The sequence below is a fragment of the Cyprinus carpio genome, chromosome B14 (assembly GCF_018340385.1).
Source record: "Cyprinus carpio isolate SPL01 chromosome B14, ASM1834038v1, whole genome shotgun sequence".
In the NCBI taxonomy this organism is placed as follows: Eukaryota; Metazoa; Chordata; class Actinopteri; order Cypriniformes; family Cyprinidae; genus Cyprinus; species Cyprinus carpio.
In genome coordinates, this window is record NC_056610.1 from 15,183,356 (window position 1) to 15,206,538 (window position 23,183).

The 23,183-nt window shown below is 37.7% G+C and overlaps 1 pseudogene; it reads right to left on the minus strand.

Moving 5' to 3' along the window:
• Positions 1–2,380: 2,380 nt before the first annotated feature.
• The window catches only part of LOC122139630, an 89,483-nt pseudogene continuing 68,680 nt past the window's right edge, over positions 2,381–23,183 (minus strand).

The window sequence follows — 23,183 nt, forward strand, 5'->3', positions numbered from 1 at the left end:
GAAATTGAGAAAATAAGTGACCTGCCATTATTACATAAGATCAACATACTGTGACAGCAAGCACAAAGAATAAAACAGGCAGGACGCTATTCAGGGGATTTACCATGTCACACATAAGAAGAACATAATATTTAACGCAATCAAACATTTTAAAGTTTGAGTTTTGCACACATGTAGTTTGAGAAAGGACTTTGTAGGGACTTATTGAGGTCACAGATGATTAATTTACGGACATCGGTGTGTGGCTGTTGTGAGCGTCGGGGATGTTTTTGTGGAGTAAGTTTTTCTAATCCCCTTGAATCAGTTATCGAAAATGGCACGCAGTGCAGCTGACCCATTAACCGTAGTCAACCTAATTTTTAGTTTTTTCTCAGCAATAGCATAAGTGTCCTTCTTCTGTCCCAGAGGGACCACAATAACACAGACCCAAAGGAGTGAAAAGGGCCAATGAAACAGTTTTTTTGCATATGTCCTTTGGGTTTGACTGAGATTAGAGAAATTAGAATATTTCCTAATGTTGGCCAGTAAACCCCACAAGTGTCTTTGGGGAAATTAATAGAGTTACAAAACAGACCACAGTCGCAAATTAGGTCTCCCTTTGGCAGAAGTGGGGATTCTGTTTTGATGGGTGGCTTTATGGTTAGTGCACAGCCTTATAGTCCTGGTTTTAAGACACTTTTTTCAGGTAACTTCATATGTTTGGTGTTCTGACTTTTTTAGAGAAAGACTATGGGAAAAAAAAGAGGACAAAAAGTTCTAACTAACAATTAAGAATCCATAAAAACATCTCTCCCTTGTCAATTTGTATTAATTAGTGCTATCATCCACTGTGATTTTCATGCCTAGTGTGTTTTCTCAACACATTGTTTATTTTGCATGATGAATGTAGGATGGATGTGACATGATGGATATATCTTAACCTACTCATTTCCCTCATGTCACAGGTTAACCAGCTTTTTCTAGAGATGTGTTCTTCCTAGATAACATGTGCTTCCTGCTGTGAAGAGAATACATGCAAAGTATCTTAGTTCAGCAGCATTCGGTTTCATCTTATCCTCAGGTACATTTTCCTCTGATTCATCCAGTTTCTTAGTTCTACCTCCTCAGATTGCCTAACCATGTTTGGACAGCAGAGTTATATGCAAACCACTTAATTATATGTAATTAAATTGTCTTTCAAAGTGTATAAAATAACATTTCCTAAGAAACACTGTACTTAGCAGTGTGCAAAAAATATAAATTTAAATATAATATATATGCAATTAGATAAGTATAAATACAACATCAGAATACACGATGCAATATTCTTTATTTCACATACATGTATTTTTTTTTTCTTTACCTTGAACTGTTTACAATCTAAATGATTCAACAACAAAATTGAGAAACTACCACAACAAAGTCAGAATTCTTCTTACTCGCGCAAGGAAAGAAAAAGAATTATTAAAAAATGAATAATGGTAGAATTGACTGGAAAATGGAGAACATTTGGTATTTTGTATCAGATGAGGGGTTAGAGTCACAGAAATGGACAAGAGCACAACTAAAAATGGTGTGTATTAATTAATGTGTATACTTGCAGCAAAATCATAGGGGAAAAAATCATGAATTTAAAACCAATTGAAAATCTTCACCTTGTATTATTGTGTTTGAACATAAAGGCCTTTGCTAATAACATAATCTCTCTTCTTTTTTTTCCAGATTATAAAACAAAATAAAATTCGTCAACAAATATCAGATCAGGAGATAACTTTTGGGTAGACAAACTGGCACACATGTTCCCCGGAGTAACATTTCACACACCCGCTAAAGCCCTTTGGTCTCCATCCTCAAACAGTTTTTGAAGTAGCGAGACGATGGCTTTGGTCACACAGTATTTCCTTCGAATCAAGGCCTGTTCAAATTTTTGGCGGTCATTGCATTTTGTGAACAATGCAACAAAAGAAAGTGTTTTATACATGTTTAACATACACATACATAACTGGGGCATTACTTACATATATGCAGGATAATGAGGAATGAGAACAGAACAGATTCCCGAGCATCTGTTAGTCGCAGTGAGAAAGCATGTACGAGCCTCGGCAAATAAGAGTAATACTTGAATTTTACAATCGGGTTCTATACACAATTTGTGTTGGAGGTGTTGGTGAACATCCCCTCTTACCAAGAGGGTTTCATACAAATTGAAAGTTGGTTTCATTATTGACACTATATTATTCCCCTTGCGCATCCAGTGAAGTCTAAGCTTAACCAATACCTGGACTGAACCTTAGGGACTATTTTGAGTTCCCGGCATTGTTTGTGAAGGAGGTCCTGTTCCAGGTAGCATTTGAGAAACAAAGATCATGGTAAAATTCCCACTGGTATTACTTTCAATGTCTTAAATCATTTTCATGTTAAAGCGGACGTGGCCCAGCACCCTGGTCCACCTCCTCAGAAGAGGTCCCCATGGACTTTGAGCGTGGCATACGTACTCAATATCAATGTTTTGTTTTTATGTTTGCCTTTTCCCTCGACTCCATACAAACAGGAGCAGGAAGCAGAATAGAACCACTCCTAGGAATGTGAAACAGCCCATGGCTGTAGAAACTAAGATAGTCTTTAGGTCCAAGCCAAAGGTCACATTGGGGAGGGTGGTACCATTGGCAGTGGCATTGCTTGTATCCATGTAATGCTGGGTCCTGTTGGCATACAGCGAGCCCAGACTTTTCACTGCCAGTGATACCATAAGAGTGTCATTGCCTGCCGTGTTAGAGGCCACACACATATACACACCGTCATCCTGAACCTCTGCTGCCTTGATATCCAATGAGCCGTTGTTGTGGACTATCACCCTGCCATGGCTCCTGTTGGTCAGGTGCCTCCGGCGTGGGGTTACCCAGGAAATAGTGGGTCGTGGGGAACCCTCTGCGCTGCAGGGTAAACGGGCTGACCTGTCCCTCCTCCCCAGACACCATCTGAGTCCCGGTTTTCCTCTCGGATTTTCGGCTTGGTGCAGGTCACGTAATAGGATAGCAGGGTCTCTTTGAACTCCTTGAAGGGGCGTCCGTGAATTCCTCCGGGAGTGCTGCATTCAGGCTGGGTGTCACCAAAAGAAATGGAATGACGGCTCACCCGACTTGCAGCAACCACATGAGTCGGCAATCGCACACCAGAGGATTGTTTGTTGATCAACAGCACCTCTAGGTCCTCAGGAGCATGGAATACACCCCTCTCCAGGGTAATCAAGGCGGGTGTGGGGAGACATTTTCAGCGAACGGAGCCAGCGGATGCCCTGGAAAGCATATGGTTCGATGGACAGCAGTTGAGACCCCAGCCAACCTCAGCTCACGCAAATCGCACCAGGTCCTTGAAGCAGGCCACCCTCCCACCATCCGGATACGACTGTAGGAGAGGTTAAGGTGTGTGAGGTAAGGCAGGTGGCGAAGAGCCTGGTAAGGGAAAGTAGACAGGTTGGTGTTGGGTATAATAGAAAGCGTGGTGAGGTTTGAGACCATGCAGAGAATTAGCAGGGACCAAATCTAACGATGGCCAGTTTGTCGATCTCTAGGTGACGGAGGTGGAAGAGCTTCTTGAAGGAGTAGGGGTGTAGAGAGCTGATACTGAGGTAGCGCATATGTAGGCTCACCACAGTTGTGCAGGTGTGGACAGGGCATCTGTGGGCAACCACCGTCAAGTTACAGCGCTCCAGCGTCAGGCTCTCCAGTTGACAGTAGTCCACTGAAGGCCCGATGGGAGATGTAAACCAGCTCATTGTCTCCAACTTTCTAATGACCTGAGGTTCCGCAGGTCCTGGAACATATAGTCCACCAGAATGACAACTTTGTTGTCACTGATATCCAGGTTTGTCAGGTTGGAGAGGCGGAGAAGACACCTAGAGAGAGGAGCTTGATACGGTTGCTCTTTAAGCTCAGTGTGTGGAGGCTGTAGAGTGAGTTGAACGCTCCGGGCTCAACGTAGGCAATGATATTCCCACTCAGGTCCAGTTCTTCTATGTGTGGATAGACAACAAAGTCATCAGGGTTGACGGCCGGAATGCGATTCTTGCTGAGATCAAGGATTCGTGTCTCAAGTGGGACTCCATCAGGGATAGCGTTGGTAGCGCTTACGGTGGCAGATGACAGAGCGGCTCTGGGCGAGCACTCGCAGCGAGCGGGGCAGGCCAGAGTGGAGCCCACGAACACGGCCACCAGGGCCAGCCCCAGCAAAGGCTGCCAGCAAGACACGGCTGTGTGCAGCATGACTCGATTCAAACAGTCCCACCATACTGTCATGGCTCTGAAAGAAACAGAAAAACAAAAAGTTAATATATGTGAACTTTATTGCATAGAAGCCATAAGTAATATACAGTTAGCATCTTTAGCAAAATAACAATAAAAAAATATAAATAAGGTACTTAATCCCATTTATCAATACTGGTTAGTGTCTTGTAACATTATATGCACAACATGGATTCACCTAAAATGGCAGGAGACACCACTCAATGGACTTGATATAAATTTGTTTGTATTGCACATAAAAAACTAGCTGATCAGTGTAGCCATGCTCATACAAATGAACACTGCCTCAGTTCTTGCTTGTGGGTTTGTATGTGCATGGATTGATTCTTTATTGTTTTTCACATGAATTCACAGCCCTACGGGTGTCCTGCTGTTTTTCTTTCTCAGTTGGTTCAGTACTTTTGAACATTTGGACTTTCTCGCCATTGCATATCTGTGTGGTTTTGCAGTTTTCCTAAAGCTGCTTTTTAAATCAAAATCATTTCACAAAATCTATTCTCATTAATAGTAGTACACAGCATTATACCTATTTAAAAGAGCTGTTCAAAGTAATTTTTTAATTCATATTCATTAAATGCTAATTTAATTATAAACATTCATAGAGTATTACTTAGAGAACAAAGACCATAATTTACACAATTAACTTAATTAACTTAATACGTTCTTAGTTTCAAAGTGGACAGCAGCATAAATTATTTTTGGTGTTTGACAGATTTTGTTCATTATGTCTACAGAAAAAAACATTTTGCTTATCGGATTTAGCCTTGAACATAAAAAGTTTGGCTTTATTTTTTTCCTAATTTCCCTTAGAACTTTCAAAGACTATACATCTACATTAATCATTTGTACAGCACAAACATATACAGACACAAGACAACCAAGGATTATAGTGATTTCCAAACTGCACTCTGGTGCATCATAAATATAAATAGTTGGAGGCACAATCCACTGGTGCAGACATTACAGATGCAATTATGTAGATTATTACAAAGGCGGAAAAGATGAATAAATGAGACCTCAGAGGTTAATAAAACACATTTACTGCTTTTTTAGACATTCACCTTAATATGACCTTTGTGCAAGACTCAAAACAAATCATAGAATCATATAATTTCTGTCCTGACATAAACACTCACATAAATTCAGAATCTATGTATGTGAGCCCACCTCTAAAAGAGACTCTGACTGCATTTGAAGCCAAACACAATAGCCAAGTGACAATGAAACGTGCAACTTCTTGTTTTTGAACCACCTGTACTGTTTATTTTTTAACTTGTGACCTTGATGTTGGCCTCTTTTTTTATCACTCTTACCTGTTGCTAACCGTTTGTCATATATTATTCTCAGACCTTCATAAAGCCTTTGATTTTAAAGTCAAACATGAAAATCAAAATTCAACCTCGTTTACTTTCTGTGGACCTGGTGGTCTTCATACTCTTCAAAATATAATAAATGATGTTATGGCTCATGAAACAACTTCCTAGAATTCTTTGAAACAACCTTGCTTCTTGGCTGATATCTTGTACTTTTTTAACCCACCCTCTTACTCTACATGGCTTTATTGTGGTGACAACCACCTGATGGACAAAATAAAGCCCCACCCTCAAATAGTTCTAATTGAATATCCAGTTTAAACTGGAAATATATGTCAAATTGTGAAACAACATTTCCTGTTGACTTTAGAAGCCTTGGCAGTGTGATTACTCTTCTCTCTTGTTTGAGGAGGTATTTTTTTATTTTTTATTTTTGGCTCAGCATTCTCAGCATCATGTGAAAAATCTCACTGCAGTCAAGTCACAGTGGTGTCTGCCTGTGTGCATCAGCAAAAACAAGCACTCACACATGATGCATGTGGAGACACTTTCATAAACATCCTGCAGTGTGACTAAGTGTGCATGTTTGTTTGATTGTTTATGTAAATATGCAGTTTCACATGAAGTTTGCACTTGCACTGCATCTGGTATGAACTTACTTTGAATTGTGGGATGTGCTTGTCAATGTTTGACCTCTAGAGGGCAGGTTTGCATAATAGGGCAATTCAGAAAACAAGGACATAAGTAATAACAGATTTAGTCAAACGAGTGCGATTTATTTTAAGTGTGTTCATTTGTAAATTTATACAATATTTAAATTAACTATAATGTAATTTGAACATGAGTTTATGAGAGCTAGATTAAAAATTAACATTTTCCTGCTTATTTGTAACCTGTGCACTGTAAATTCTACATAGGAAATTACAATACAATAAATTAAGACAATATATCATCTAAATGAACATTAAAAAGAAAAAACTTTGCAGCCTTCAATGAACAGTACAAATGAATGAATGTCAGGAATGCATAATGAACTAGAGTTTAATGACGTAAGCATAATGTTTTGTTCCTACGCATTTGGCAAAGATAAAACAATGTGATGTTCAAGTAGAAAATGCAAAAACTTAACGATGAGTAGTGTGTAAGTGTGTGGGTGTATGCTGGTGGAGCAGACAGATTGTGAAACAGGTTGTGAAAAGTGCACGGGCACAGCAGCTCATCTGGTGTGTCATGGGCCACACTAAATTTAAAGAGAGAAAAAGAGGTACAGAAACCCCGCAGGCACAAAACACAGCTTGGTCGAGTTTAAAACATGTTTATGCACTCTCATTATATGACAGAAGACGTATACATAGGTCTAAATATTGACAGTAGTTTACCTCTACCCAGAGAAAATGACCAGTGAAACACAACAAAAAAAGAAAAAAAAAAAAAAAAAAATATTACAACTGTACAACTTTTATACATATTTAGACAGATTTTCCTTACCAAAATACAAAAAAATAATCACAAAAAATGAATTTGGTGTCCTGTTTATTTCTGGTTATATTCTGGCTTTATTAGCGTTGCCATGCTCTGAAACTAAACAGAATAGGAATAAATGAGACAGTATGATTAGACGAGAGCATATTCTCCCTTATAGTAGCCTATGTTTAGATTCCCACAATGAGCAATTTGAAGCATTAAGCTTGTGTTGACACGCGTCTCCAAGAGAGCAGGTGCTCACAGTGAAGAAACGCAAACATGACATCACCCTGTTTGTATCAGGAGTCATATTAGATGACAAAATTAGTCTTTCTTCCGCTAACATAAACATACACGTAGAAACTGACAGACCAATGTAAACAAACACGTATTTACACATCCAAAGACACTTCACATTTAATCAGCAATTTGTACCTAGGTTAACCTTGCACTGATCTTATTGGCTATGTCCCCCAAGCTGAATATAGATGCTTCTTTGCTAGCTATTCAATACCGTATTGATCGCCACTATCTGGGAGAGTTATATATGGAACCAACTGGTCTTTTGTCAAATCCATACAACACATTTGTTCATGACTCATGCCTCATGATAATAACGCATTTTCAAATCTCAGGTGGTTTGGATAGGCTAATTACAGCATTCCACACAATGGTTTGGATGTAATTTTGTAACGCTATAAATATAATGCTATTTAAATAAATAAGTAGGATTGGGTGTGAATTAATCCACTGGGTTTAGATTGGACTATGAAAAGTTCTCAGTATCTCTGCTGAAAAAAAAAAAAAAACTAAACTGGTCTTAGCTATCTTAAAATGATCTCCCAGCCTGTCTAAGCTGGTCTTCAGCTGGCCTACCTGTTCTCCCAGACTGACAAGTGCTCAAAACCCTTTTAAAACAAGCCAACAGAATCACCAAGCTAGGAGTCAAGCAAACCAATTTGTAACAAACTAGTAAAAGGTACTTCCTCGACAGGAGAGGTTGAAAAATAAGAAGTATTTGGTGACATCAGCTGAAACTGAAAAGTCATTATGATTTAATTTGTACGACGACAAACATTTTCTTTTGGCTTTTGGAAAAAAATGCAATAATTAATCGCTCCAAGATTTCGCTCACAATTGCTTCATAATAACATGTATAAAGAAAATAAATAGGGCCAATTTTCATATCATAACTTTAAAGCTTGACATAATCAGTGCATAAATAAACTAAATAAAGTCTATAAAATATCTAACTTAACCTTTTCATGAATGACATGTTCTCTTCAATAAGTGATGATGTGTTTTGCTTGCCATTCAATCTGCAAATTCATTTTATTTACTCTTCTATGTGCTGACATGTGAATGCATGCCTGTTACAGAGATAGGGAGAGAAAGATAGCATTTAAACACCTGGGACATGCATTTTGTCCCGACTGGGCTGTGATCGGCTTAAAGTGTGTGAATGGTTCTCCCTCGGCTCTGTCAACCAGACTAGAACCGAGTCTAATACCCTTACATGCACTCTCCAGCATTTTCCCGGTCTTTTGCCCTGGCAGTTTTAGGCTTTAAGATAACAAACTGGACTCCTGTGCAATTCAAGCAACAAATGTCATTTTAAGTCAGGATGTGCTCTATCTCCACTCACAAACTATCTTGGTCCTTCTGATGTGGACCACCTAATATGATGGCCACACCCCTGCAAGAGCCCTCTGGATATATTTTGTTTACTTTCACCATTAAGAAAGGCTTGATAGTTCATTATATCTTCAAATGGCCTGGAGTGAACATGGCAAAGCTCTGGAAAAATTACACAGAATTTAACATAATCATTGCGCAAAGAATGAGGTACAGCGTGTTTTGCATGCAAGGTCACTCCCATATATAAAATATTAATATATATTATATATTCCATAATGGCTTTTTACACAGTGATTTGCTAAGACTTCACTTAAGGAAACTGTAATGCCAGATACTTTCTCAGTTGTTTTTTTTCCACTCTCATTAGCGCATATACACAACACACCTGCCTCAGCTAGACATGAAGCTTTTAGAGAAACAACCACCTCACACAACACAGATGTGTTAGAAGTACAGCCTAAATAGCACGTGTTTTTTTTTCCCTTTTCACACCTTTAGTTTTTTTTAGAAGACAACAAATTAAAACAAAGGCAGTGAGATTTCCATCCTGGTGAGCATAGCTTGTTTGCTATATGCTTACTCCAATACAAACACATATGGATTTCACAAATGATGTTCTGTTGTTCTAGGTTAAAATATTGTAGTAAACATAATCAGCATTGGCATGGATGTCTTCGTTTGCCAGCTCTGTCCCAGCAGTAAGCTCAGTGTTCACATCAATATAATTGTTAATGTTATTAAATCATTGCTTTATAGTAATGAGTCCTCATATCTTCTGAACGATGCTACCCTGAAGGAAAGATGTAATTAACTCAGAGGTTAAAACCGAGGAAGGGTGAATATCTAGCCCTTAACATGTTTAGTGGGCTTGTGTGATGTCATCACAGCCACTGGTAACGAGGAGTCAAAGAAGAACCCCTCAAAAGTTTCTTGCAGCTCATCTGTAAGGTGAACTCTGGAGATCATTATCAAAATGTCATCATCTAGGCTGAGAACGGCTACAGCAGATTTACAGTATAAGGACATTGTGATGTCACATCCATTAGCCACTTGCTGGAGGTTCAATAATGGTAGCATAAAAAAAACACCACACCATTAAACAAAACACCCAATGCATCAATTAAATGAACAGCAAACCAAACCCCACCCTCCACCAAAACAAAACAAATCCACCTACCATACAATCAAATCAAAAAAGACAAATTCAAACACAACACATAATCCAATCACAAACACCTCTGCACATAAACTGAAAATACCAATACCAGATTGACTAATGCAGAAATGACAAGTTCATTGATTCCTAAATACACAACCATTTAATCCAGTTTGACTGACAGGCCAAGGGGAATGCCTTTTAATCCAAGATATCCTCAGCAAAAGAATAAATTTTACTGGATTTTATTTTTTTTAGCGAAATGCTTTTGTAAACACAAATATATGTTTTCTAATGTCTGTGTTACTGACCCTTTACTTTTTAAAACAAAAAATAATCTATATGTTAAATAAATAAATGAATGAATAAATAAATGAATAAATACATAAATAAAATACCAAGCCCAAAATTTAGAACAGTATTGCATACTGCTACTACTAATAAAAATAAAATTATAACGAAAAGCATGTCAGTATAAACACAATAAACACACACACACACACACACACACACACACACACACACACACCTGGACAACACACACACACACACACACACACACACACACACACATATTTCTTAATAGAACAGAACTGATGGGATGGTAAACTGCATTATTTTTGATGACTCTGCTTTTCTAAAGCTGTCTCTGACCTGGAGTTTGATTTATTTATCTGTATCCTTTTGTGAGGTGAATTTCATACTGGGTAACAAAAAGCCCCGAAGAGCAATTTACAGTTTTTCACCACCCCTCTTGTGAGGGGGCTCCAATTGCTGCAGCAGCACAATTGGCTGCCCCCCGCTGAGGAACTGAGGTGGGATCAACATCTCTGACTGTGAGAATCAAAGGCAAAATCTGAAAACCCCACTAATTATGCAGCGACCAACCATACACACTCACACAGAGCTCATCAGGAGGAACGAGCTTGCATTAATTTAGTGATAAAGCAATAGAGGAAGAGACACGCTTCTCTTGTTTCTCTCACCGATAGCCCTTTTGTTAATAGTGCAGCCAAAGAATAGAGTGAAAACTCAACTGCCATTTTCCTTACACTCATTCTTTCCTTACTATCCGGTTTCAGTTAAGCCTTCAAAAAGTGTTTTTTTTTTTTTATAATAAAATTTGTTTCAATTTGTTCATTGTGTCAAGCATTATGGCATGTTTCTTAGTTAATTGTTTTTAAATAAATAGTTACCCATGAAAAACATGAAATTGATGAAATTAAAAAAGAACTGATCGAGTCTAGCATGCATTCATATTTAGAACTCAAAAACAGTGCATCACGTTTGGCTACAATACCTTTTTGGCGTCAAAGCACCGATTTTCTTTTATTTAATACATATTGTAATTAAATCATTATAAGACTTAGGGATAGGGCTGCAACATCTATAATCAATCAATAAAATTTATAACAATCGATAATGAAAATAAGAGACAACTGATCTGGTTATGAATTAATCATGTTTTGTGTGCAAACGCTAGACACATCACTTTACAGTAGTGAATTTCTGACAGAGCTGCTGTGGAAAAGTTGCACAAACCATGCTATCCTTGTCATAAGAATCCTTTATATTATTTCTATAAGCAAGTCTCTACTAAACTAAGACTTAATTCAGTAAATTATGTGTGCAATAATTCTGACTAATATAAACATTTTATGTTAAATATAGGTAATAAAATGCTACACAAGCATTTAATTTGGTATACACTGAAACATCTTCCACTCTTTTCAAATGCTAGTAATTTTACACAAACAAGTACAAAGAACCAGCAAAATGTATGTATTTCAATTAAATGCAAACTGTATGTGGAAGTAGAAAAGCTATATAATTTCTTGTAAAATGTATTTACATTGAACAGATTCAGGGAAAAATGACTAATATCAATTTAAAACAGAAGATGCTATAAACATAATTTCTAAATTCTGGCTCAGTATGTGGAGCTAGAAATCCTCAACCTTTTTAAAATAACAACTAACTCAGCCTTTAAACCCTACAGGTTTTTAACATAGTATCTCATTTCATGTGGTGAGATTATTGAACTTACTTACATTTATGCTCACGGCAGAGCTTTCTTTCTATAGGGAACTACACTTAAGCAAAGTTCCCTACAATATTACTCCTTTTTTATAAAGAGCCCTGCTGTGAGACTTGGAGGCAGAGTGATGACTGAAACACATTTGTAGGTTTATCTCTCTAGGAAGTCCTAAACAATGAGAATGAATGGCTTCTGGGAGCCATTCGACCACCATTCAAAATGATAAAGTCATAATCCACACTTTCCCCAAAGTTAATCAAATTAATAAAATTCAAAAAGTTAAATAAAAACATGTAAAAAGATGATACACACACAGTAGCAGCTGAACTGGTGGAACTGGTTGGGAGGGAGCCAGATAGAGAAATGCAGAGTGCATGGCAATATACTTTCTGACTTGAATTACCTTTTAAAGGTAATAGTCAACACTTGAATGCTTGGCACAGCTGGACCAGCATCACAGGCCCCACACAAGTCACCTTGCACTCTGTTCTTAAATGCATTGCTACAGTGCAATTTGGAGTGTAGGGCCTCTTATCAACATCATGGCTTTCTCAGTGCTCCTTGAGAGAGATATCTTCGAGATACAGAAAGTACAGGAAGGCACTTTCCACACACTCTGGTGTTCCTGTGACTTCTGCTAAAGTAGTAGAAGATCAAATCCAATGTTTTATTGTGAGAACTTTTATATATTTGATACATTAACCTGACTATAGCTAAATGGTTTTAAAGACGTCTAGAGCCTGCATTATTTTTTCTTTTCGGTATAATTATTAGCATTATTGTTATTATTATTTAAATTTGTATCTTTAATTTTATGATTAATTATATAGAAATTAAAAAAAAAAAAAAATAAATCACACACACACACACAAAACACACAAAAAGAAAACAAAAAAAGAAGAAGCTTTAAAGCATATTCATATCACCACTTTTGCTAACAGCGTTTCAAAACAGGCAAAAATCAGTACCATCAAGTAGAAAATAAAACAGCTTCCAAGGTTGAGGATCAACATTTTCTGAAGGTTAAGCATTAAGTTGTATCCTCAAAGAGTTGTCCTATAAACAATGAAAAATGAAGATATAGGTGAGATGAAGGCTAGAACAATTGTCCAATGTAATAGCATCAGCATCAGCGGTTATGCCAATATTTCCTGAAGGTATGTGTAAAAGCTGTTTTATAATTATAGACAGTAACAAAGCCAGCCAGCATATCCAATACTTCAGAAATCTAAAAACGGAGAGGAAACAGATGCCTTCTGTTCTCAGCGTGAATACATTTGGAGTGTCAGCAGGAAGCAACAGCAAGCGTGTGTGTAGCCCGTGTGGTCTCAGAGAGGCTGGGGCCGTGTGGGAAGCTGAAGTGTGCGTTATCAAGTCAATATGCGCACACTCACTCACTCGCTCAAGAGCTTTAGTCATGAATGTGGGATAGACTATATTAGGAATACATCAGGGGTGTATGATCACAAACACTTGACTTTGCCCAACAAGAGTGACAGCACATGAAACTGACAACCTCCCCACGTCCCAGAACAAAATAGTACAGACCTGATTTGAATGCAGTTAGATTTTGGAAAGTTAGATAATGACAATAAAGCCTGTCATATAAAGCATTCTCCCTTCCCCTAGGATTTATGCATACATGTGAGAAGAATATCTTTCAAATGACATCTTGTAGAGTATGAAATTACATTTCCAAAGGAATGCACTGCAAAAAATAATGAAACTAAGAGGCATCAAAGCATTAATGATGCTTCAAAAACAACAGCTCTCAAGTTTGTCCTCCTCAAAAACAAAGCACCAGCTCCATCTCTCTCCCTCTCCCACATCCTTTACTCAAGACTAAAATGAGAAACACAGCCAGTTAGATATCCAATCCCAACCAGAGCCATTATCATCGCTATAAGAAGTGCAAATATTCAGAGAAGCTCATAATCAAATGAAAGAAGCAGCATACCAGCCGTTTTCCGTCTCTCTTCATCCTGCCCGAGCATGGCCTTTGACAAGCTCTCACTAATCCCAGCTGGAATCCAGCTCAAACACAAAATGGTCCTCTATCTCTATCTCTAAGACTTCTATCCTATCTATCTCTATCTATCTATCTATCTATCTATCTATCTATATCTATCTATCTATCTATCTATAATTATAATATAAAGAAAACATAATAATAATAATAATAATAAAAATTAATTAATTACATTAAAGCTTAAGTATTGAAATGCATGCCGAAAACCTTTTTTAAACCATATAAACATTATTTATCTGATAGAATTTAAATATTTTCAGGGATTCATGGTAAGCCTCTTTAATAACATTAGGAGTCAATGGCCTTTCTTAGATTTTATGATGTGTCCAGGCTGAAGTGGATGAAGTGTCCTTGTCATCTTTTTTTTTGCATGTTGCTGGCATTAGAGACACTCTCTCTGCATATTCAGTCACTTAAACAGAGATTAGCATTTCATTTGAGAGCCATTACAGTAAATAAGTTAAAATGTATTCAAATATAGTCCATCACATCCATGATACAGCTGTTTTTTTTTTGTTTGTTATTTAATGATCCATGAATAATAGATATTAATTGTATCAGTAAAGCCACATGTCTGCGGCTTTGGATAATGCCTGTAAGACCAGGTCCCATCATCTAATCTTTTGATCTGTTATGTTTTTTGGAGAGTGTGTTTTTTGTCAAAGGGAAAGTGAAAGAGGCATAGGGATTTTGGTGCTGAGATGACAATGACAGACAAATTGCCCTGTTGTCTAATGACATCTCATGTGATTCTTCTGCATAAATTTGTGGTTGATACGTTACAGCACATAGATTGCTGTATTTTTTCTAATGAGGGTTACTAAGATAATCAACTTGGATGAACTCTAGTGCCATATAATGCTGTATAATAATAAGGGCTGTCACAGCAGTTTTGGGGTTTTCTTTCGTCATGTCTGTCACCAGATGGGATGGGGTCATGCAAGTTGATATATTTACAGCCAGTAGCTTTAATACACAGTATGTGAAGGAAAACAGCTGCACCTATCGCAAAAAAATCCAGTGCTGGTGTGGTAAGTACACAGGCTTGCTTTTTATCTGCCATCTGTTGACACTTTATTGAACTTTATTGAATGTTGAGAACTTCCCCAGTGCATCACCACAATCGAGCTTAGAATAACCATGCTTTGATGGTTTTTTTCAGAATGACTGTGATAAACTGCAATATTTTATTCTGTTTTTGTCATTATTGGAAAATATGGAAAAATATTATGGGCCCTGCAAGATATACAATATAACCGAGCTACTACATAATTTATTTCAATTGTAATGTAAAACAATAATCTATATGGCATATACAATCTTAATCGCTTTTTTTTTCTTCAAACCACGTTCAAACAAGGTTCTATTAAAATAAATGAATTTGAATGCATTTCCTTACATTGGAAGATCAAATTGTACTTCTTGCACTTCATGTTTACAAATTGAACTTCATGTTTCACCACCTCCCTTTATATTAATTTCAAATGCAGGCATTCTCAAATCAGTTCTCTGATTTGTGCACAACCCTTGTTCAATAACTGCAGCATTCAGTAGGATCATGTGTTCCTGTGCCATGAATTTTGTTAAAAAACCGAGCGTACTCACAATAAGGCCATTGTTCCCCTTTGTGTGTCTTAGTAAGTAGATTAAAAACAACCCGCGCTCTTTTGAAAAGTGACTCAGGAATAAACTGATTAAAATTTTCCCAACGCTGCCCCCTGGTCTCGGAGGAGCCTTAAGAGGGACCACAGCATGGCTAATTCTCTCTGCTACTTTATAAGCAACTGTGCTTAAGTGAACTCATCAGAGGCTGAATGCATAGGAGTCGGAGTTCCTCCAACACCCTCCCCATTTTTTAATGTCTCCATCTTATTATGTGGCAAGGAAGAACCTCTCGAGGGAATTAGGTCCTATTTTGCTGTCCAGGAGATTTGATTAGTTATTGATTATAACCACAGTTTTGAAGACTGAATGATGAAAAACATATGCGAAATGAAGATTATGGGCTGAATTTTCCAGATTGCTGATCCTTGTCTTTGTAACTGTTCAATCAATATGGCAATATTCCCCGTTTAATGCACCATGACAACCAGTGTTGCCTGTGATTATGACTGGGAATGGTATCTAAAGCAATACACATCAGATCCAATAGTCTATGAGATCAAAGCTGTATTATTTTGTGCCATGCTTTAAAAAAGAATAGTCCCACCCGAAAATATTTACATACCCTCATGTTGTCTCAAACCTGCATGACTTTCTATCTTCTGTGAAAGAACCAAAAGACGATATTTTGAAGAATGCTGATACCATATTGGACATTTCCATTGTCATTCGTTGTATGGACGAAAAATAACGCTCATATGATTTGAAATGAAAAATGAAATGAAAGAAAAGAAAAGAAAAAAAAAAAAAACCCTGAGATTTTTCTCCAAAATATATATAATTTTCCACAGAAAAGAATGAAAGTCATGAAATTTAAAACCCCAAACAGGCAGTACTTATCTTGCAAGAGAGCATTTGATGCTTGCAGAAGTTTATAAAGGTGATCTTATTTTTTTTTTTTTGGGTGGAGGTGGGGATGAACCTACCACATTATTTATTGTCATGTTGTTCACCCATAGATAGCAAAGTCATTTAGTTTGCTTGTCATCTATCTCAGACTATAACAGCGCAAGCTCTAGTCAAACATATTAAAAATACAACACAATTTTTAAACTCACTTTTAAACTTGCCTGCTCAATAAAATGTTAACTCAGTGACTCTGTATGTGCATAACATGATTTTTTGTGCAATATAAAACGTGACAATTTCCCATCTTAATATATGATATCTCTCCACTGAAGATATGATAAACATCTCCATGTGTTCCCCACATGCTCTTTCTTATCGTATGTCTCAGCACTGTTCTTGCTCCAAAATGATCCTCAAATATGTTATCTTTTCCATTTTTGGCTTTTTTTCTTATGCTTGCCTCTGGGTCTTTAAACACTTTCACATCTCTGTATATTTATGTGAGTGTGCGAGTGAGTGACTGAGTGAAGAAGAGAAAATCCCAGTATGAGGCAAAACAACAAGAAGTATGAAAAGCAGTGAATGTGAGCATTTAGAGTTACAACATCAAGACAAATACAGATCAAAAAATGAAGTGGTACTTATATCTTTTGTACGTTGCAAATCATATTTTCTGTTTAAACCCAGTCACGTGTCCTTGAATATTGCACATTCTCTGCTATGCACCATAGAAATCGTAATTCTCCAGCACTCTCAAGAATGTTTTAAAGCTCACGGTGGATAAACTGCGAACAAATTTTTCAGCAGCCGTGAGCACTGGAGAAGCCACTCTGCATCTGTCCTATATATCTGAAAGAAACATGTTTAACCCCTCAGCTGGTGGTTAGCTTTGATAAATGGTCACATGCTGAGATTCAGACTCTCAAACAGTCAAACATATCGGTTCACATGTGAAGAGCCGAGGCAGGTGTTGGGTCTGTGGGGGTGAAAGATAAGGTGGAAAAAAAAAAAAGGTGCTTCCCTGCAAACAAAGCCCGTTAACAAGCCTTCTATCTCAGTCATTACCCATGGCACATTAGCGATTTCTCTTTCCTTTTCTGGCCATGCCTACTTTACTTATTGACTCCTGCACTGGCTTCATTAGATGGACCTGATAGCGTACGGTCTTCTCAGGAGTGAACTAAATGACAACTTCCAGCTTTCAAAAAGGGAATGCCATGGATTGTTAAATGAAATGGATCGTATTGATGGACAAGATGGATCACAGACAAACCAGGAGACACACAATGAGATAAGTGGGGAGAGGATATTGTGCCGCTCTTCACCATCTACCTTCATCCGTTAGCATCCACCACATATCTCGTCACGAGGCCACTGCTTTGTAAATTGTTGGGCAGATAAACCTCTCCATCACCCTAAACGGCATTGTTTTTAACTGTCATCCTCTTTATCCTCTCCCCAAATTTCCCGTCCCAGTTATTCCCATTTTGGGCTCCTCCTGGCCTCACTCAGAACAACATCCGTCCCATACCACCTTCTATTTAGGGAACTGTCATAGGCTAGTAGGAGCCCCGCCTGACTCCTGCATATGCTCAAAAATCCCAGGCAACATGCTTGTATGACAGTCGTTCACTGTCACAGTCCCATCAAATACACCTCTAATGACACAGTGAATAAGGTGTCTGCAGGTCTTCGTCCAAAAAATAAGTGTGTGCCATTGTCGAAAAGTACTCCTGTCTGTATGAAACTCAGAATTGCCTTGCCCGCGTTTTGGGACCCCGCACTGTGGCTACAGGATACTCAGCCATAAAGACCCAATTCACAGAGACAACGGTTGGCCTTGTGGGAAACTGTGTATCTTTAGACCCTTGTTTTACCAAATCAAGAATAGGGTTTTACAGATTCGAAGTACATGTTTTGGCTCATTTCTTAGGAGTCTTTTGCTCTCACTCCGCTTTGGCCATGTCAGTATCTAGCAAGCTCAAGACTAACAATTCATTAACTATTCTAACCTTAAGTGTTCCTTCCTTGCAAACTGAAAGGACCCTTTTCGAGTGGTGATCCAGGGGCTGGTCACTATTCCCAGTCCGAGACTCTCAAATTGCTTTTAGGGTTCATTGGGACTAATTACTGTCCATAATGTCTTGGTATGCACAGAGTTCCGGATAGCCCCCAGCCCATCCCGTACTGCTGTTTTAAATCAGCATTCTGACTTGTTAAACAAATGTGTCAAAGGGGTCATATCTGTTGCTGATGATGCTCGGCAAAGGAATCATAATGGGATATAAAGAAGGAACCTTGTATAAAATATTTTAAGGTAACCGGTCAAACAGTATACTCCCAAGATCAAAATTCAACAAAACAACACAAACACAAAATGAAACCCACGTAAATAAATAATAAATAAAGAATAATTTTGCTGCTGTTTGTCACAGCAAAACACCAACAAACATATTTATTTATGACGATTTGATTTATATGCTTCCTGCCACATCATGGCCTTGGTCCTCATTTGTAAGCAGTTTTCAACTGATACTAATACGAATACTAATAGTAAATACTAATACTGACGACTGAATACGGTACCTAATAAAGCATATCATATGTAATTTAGATTTTTTTTGTACCATGGGCTCTTACTTAAAGAGTGGTCCCTGTTGACTCTTTTTCAAACGTTTGTTATTCTGTACTGTTTCTGTTTGAGCTACAAAGATCTGCAAAGTTACAAAAGCTCAAAGTCCACTTCAAAAGGAGTTATTTTATTTTAACAGAAATCACTTTTTCAAAAACAACTACAATGAACGACTCGTTTGGACTACAACGCACATTTACAGGATTTTGTGACAATCACAAATACAGACGACTGGGAGGAGACCTGTTTGAGCTCCACGAGAGAAAGCACCTGTGTTATCCTATATGTTAGGCGACACACTAGCTTTCCTAAGGCAGATGAACTTAGAGTGTTACAATCATCCGGTTTAGTTCACGCTCAAGTGTGATTGTTTTTTTGATACAAATTTCACACCACTGAAGCTGGCAGCACCAGCATCTATGGTAGGGGCATGTACATTTCCCACCAGGCACCAATGCTGTCAACCACAACACACACTGGCCCAGCTAACCAATCACAACACAGACTGGCCTAGCTAACCAATCACAGCGCATTTCGTATTTCAGAAGGCGGGCCTTCATTTGATACAGGAACTATTTGAGCCGTTCACCGCCAGACGGGGGATAGAGGTATTGCAATAATGGTAAAATATGTGAAAAATAGTGTGTTTTTCGAGAACAACCCTAGTATGAGAGCCTGTTCTAGTACCCCCCAATACAAAATCAAGACTTTCTAAAAGAGCATAATAGGACCCCCTTTAAAGAAATATTTCACCCAACAATGAAAATATTTGTCATCATTTACTCACCTTCAGTTGTTTCCAAACCTGTATACGTTTCTGTCTTATGCTGAACACAAAAGAAGATATTTTGAAGAACCAAAGAGCTGTTTTGGTCCCCATTGACTTCCATAGTTGTAGGGAAAGAAATAATGGAAGTCAAAGGGACCATCAACTGTTTTGATTACCAGCATTCTTCAAAATATCTTCTTTTTTGTTCAACACAAGAGAGAAACTTTAGACAGGCTTGGAATGATATGAGGGGGAAGTAAATGATGACAAAATTTTCATTTTTGGGTGAACTATTCCCTTTAAGTATTTTTTAGATAACAATGATTTCAGTAAAGATAAAGTGATATTGTATGGTCCTGAGAAATATGCTTTAGACTCAATATATTTTCCATGTCTAAAGTCTCTTTAAAAAAGAACATTTGGCCAGTATTAAGCATTTTCTGTTTCACTTTACATTGAGGAATAAAGAAGTAATGTTTTATATATAGGTAGGTCAACATCTCCTTGCTAAGTTATGACTTCATACACCAGATTAATAATAATAAAATAATAATAATAATAATAATAATAATAATAATAATAATAATAATCATAATAAATCACCTAGTGTGGTGACTTAAGGTTTACACAGAGCTGCTTAATAAAATTTTTATAAATAAACAAGACCGCATACTGGGCACAACGAGGCGGTCAACTCCACTTAGCTTTCAAAGAAAGCAAGAGTTAAGCCATCAGAAATGCAAAAAATATACTCTACAGATGTATAAATGCAGCTTAGAGTAAGCACAGAAAAGTGCCTTTCCTAAATGGTTCTCGGTCTCTTAAGGACTCCAAACCTTGTTCACATTTACTGCTCATCAGGATGGAATAAGGCTCTTCTCCCACACAGAGCTATCGGCAAACCCATCTCGCTTTCATCTGAATTGAAAGAGCTCAACGAGCAACAGCAAAAGAGAGCGCTTCTTGACAATCTGTGCTGTGTGCTCACTGGCACTATGGCACATCCAAGCAGGTGATGGGAACTGAAACCATTTCAAAGTGTAGAAATGAAGTTGGCACTGGAAGGGAATTTATAAGTTGCTTGAAGTTCAGAAGAGGACCACATCATGGACCCCTGCCAAGCAGCGGCCCCACACTGGAACGTGTGCAGAAAACACCTGGGAAAGCTGGAGCTGGCGAATTTCTCATCAACAAAACCACAGCCAAGATTGAGAATGTGTGAGAAACAGAGGACCGACTGACCTTTATCCGCACAATGAAGCTAAAATAGAGCTTCACTGTAAAGGAAGACTTTACAGCTAAATTGGACATACTGTATATCACAAGAGTCCCAAGAGCCCCATTAACAATATCCAAGACATTTTATTGTAGAAGTGAGGGGCTTTCAGATGTCACCTCACTTGACAGACCCTGTGTGCATTTTTTGCTTGCACATAACAGATGAGGTGGACCTCTCCAAATTTCAGCCCCATTTTCCTTTTCCTTTCCTTTATGTGGCTATCAAACATACTTGCATAAAATGGCAACATACAGTGTAGTGAAAGCATCTAAAATATATTGACTGCATTTATAATAAATGAGCTCAAACATGTTTAAGCCATAATAGGTATTTATTGCATTTAACACTTTTACCTAATTCGACATTATAAAGATTTCTAATGAGGAGTGGGAATCAGTGTGACAGAATACTGTATAGCCTACATAATGATTTGTCAAAGTAGAAAATACAATTTTAGTCTTTCTGCTTTCAAAATTTAATTGTGTGTTGCTTGCCATTTCTTTATAATCATTTGTGAAATTTACAAGCAATTTCTTAGTGAAAATTGTTTCTCTACACAATTTTTTTTTTTCAGAGTACACAAATCAGTTAAATGAGTAACATAAAATGTGTTGATGTTATACTGCAAACACTGATGCTGTTTCAGCTTATAATTTCATTCTTGGAGCTTGAGATAATTAAATGAATCCAGATTGCAAATGATAGTGCAAATGAATCTGTATTAGTCCAATTTGGATTTAATTTATAAATAAACTAGCCCTTAAAATGTCTTTAATGTGACAATATTTCTCATCATCTAGTGAAAAATGACCCCCGGGACTGTGTCTGATTACTGAATGTTCACATTTATATTCACCATGCCGCACATTCATAAAACATCATAAATGTTCACTGGGAAGATACTGAGAATCCAGGCATAATTAAGTACTCATGCTATTCTTCTAGCACTATAATTTTAATAGCAAAATATCCCACCACTCACTGGCATGTTCAGTCACACTCAAAATCAACATTTCATGTATGGTTTAAAACGCAAGTGTCTTTTTGCGGATAGCAGTTGCAAGTAAATATTCTGTCATTTATTTTTGCTTGACAAAAAGCCATCTCAGTGTGAATGAAAGGCCAAAATGTAGATAAAAAATATATGTTTTAAAAATTTTCTGGATTATTGTGGACGTAACTTCAGCCACCTGTACCACTACTTTTTGCAAAAGTTCCAAAAATGTCAATTTTTGTGCATTTTGTAAAAGTTTGTTTTCAATGTCTATCTAAATGTTCAAAAGCATAGAGTACGTGCACACTTACTGTATACAAATGACTATTAAATACCGGAGATTATCCTGGACTATCAACCTCATTCTACAGTGAATTGTCCAAAGCATTTCTTGTTGCAGAAAAGATTATGGAAATGGACTGAGGAAAGATAGAACAAGAGAGAGTGAAAGGAAAAGAAAAAAATATGTGGAATCACATGATTATATTGTGAGGCTTGTGAAGTATGCAGCACATCCTCAGTCTTAACAAAGCATGTGTGTAAGGGGATTCCACGGTTCTGTGGAGAGCATTACTTTGAAGCCTTCCATTTCACAACGATGGAGTGTATGCGGAAACTTATGGTAATAGCTTGTCAAGAATGCAAAGCATGGTCTGAAGTGCTGTCCCCCTATTGTTAACAGGAAGAAATTGAGGTACATTTTGGGGACAGGGAAGGTTCCGGAAATTATTCCAACCACCAGAGACAAACAGCAGGAGTTTCTTTACACCCAAAGCCGTAATGCACTCTAATAGCCATGTAATGACTCCAGGATCCCTTTAACATTGTCTGAGTAGCCACCATTTCCCCCGCTCAATGTCCACTCTCCCATTGTTAAGCCTTTCGGACCTTTGAAAGCCTTCAAATTCATTAGGGCAGTGTCCTAGGTCCAAATCTTCTTATTCTTCTAATTTTATTTTTGTTGATGGGTCGATTAGAGTGTCCACATTAAACCAGAGCACTTGGAAGCCACACAAATACAGTCGAAAAGCTGATAATTGAGAGAGAAACGGCCCATATTTGCATTGCACAGCACAAAAA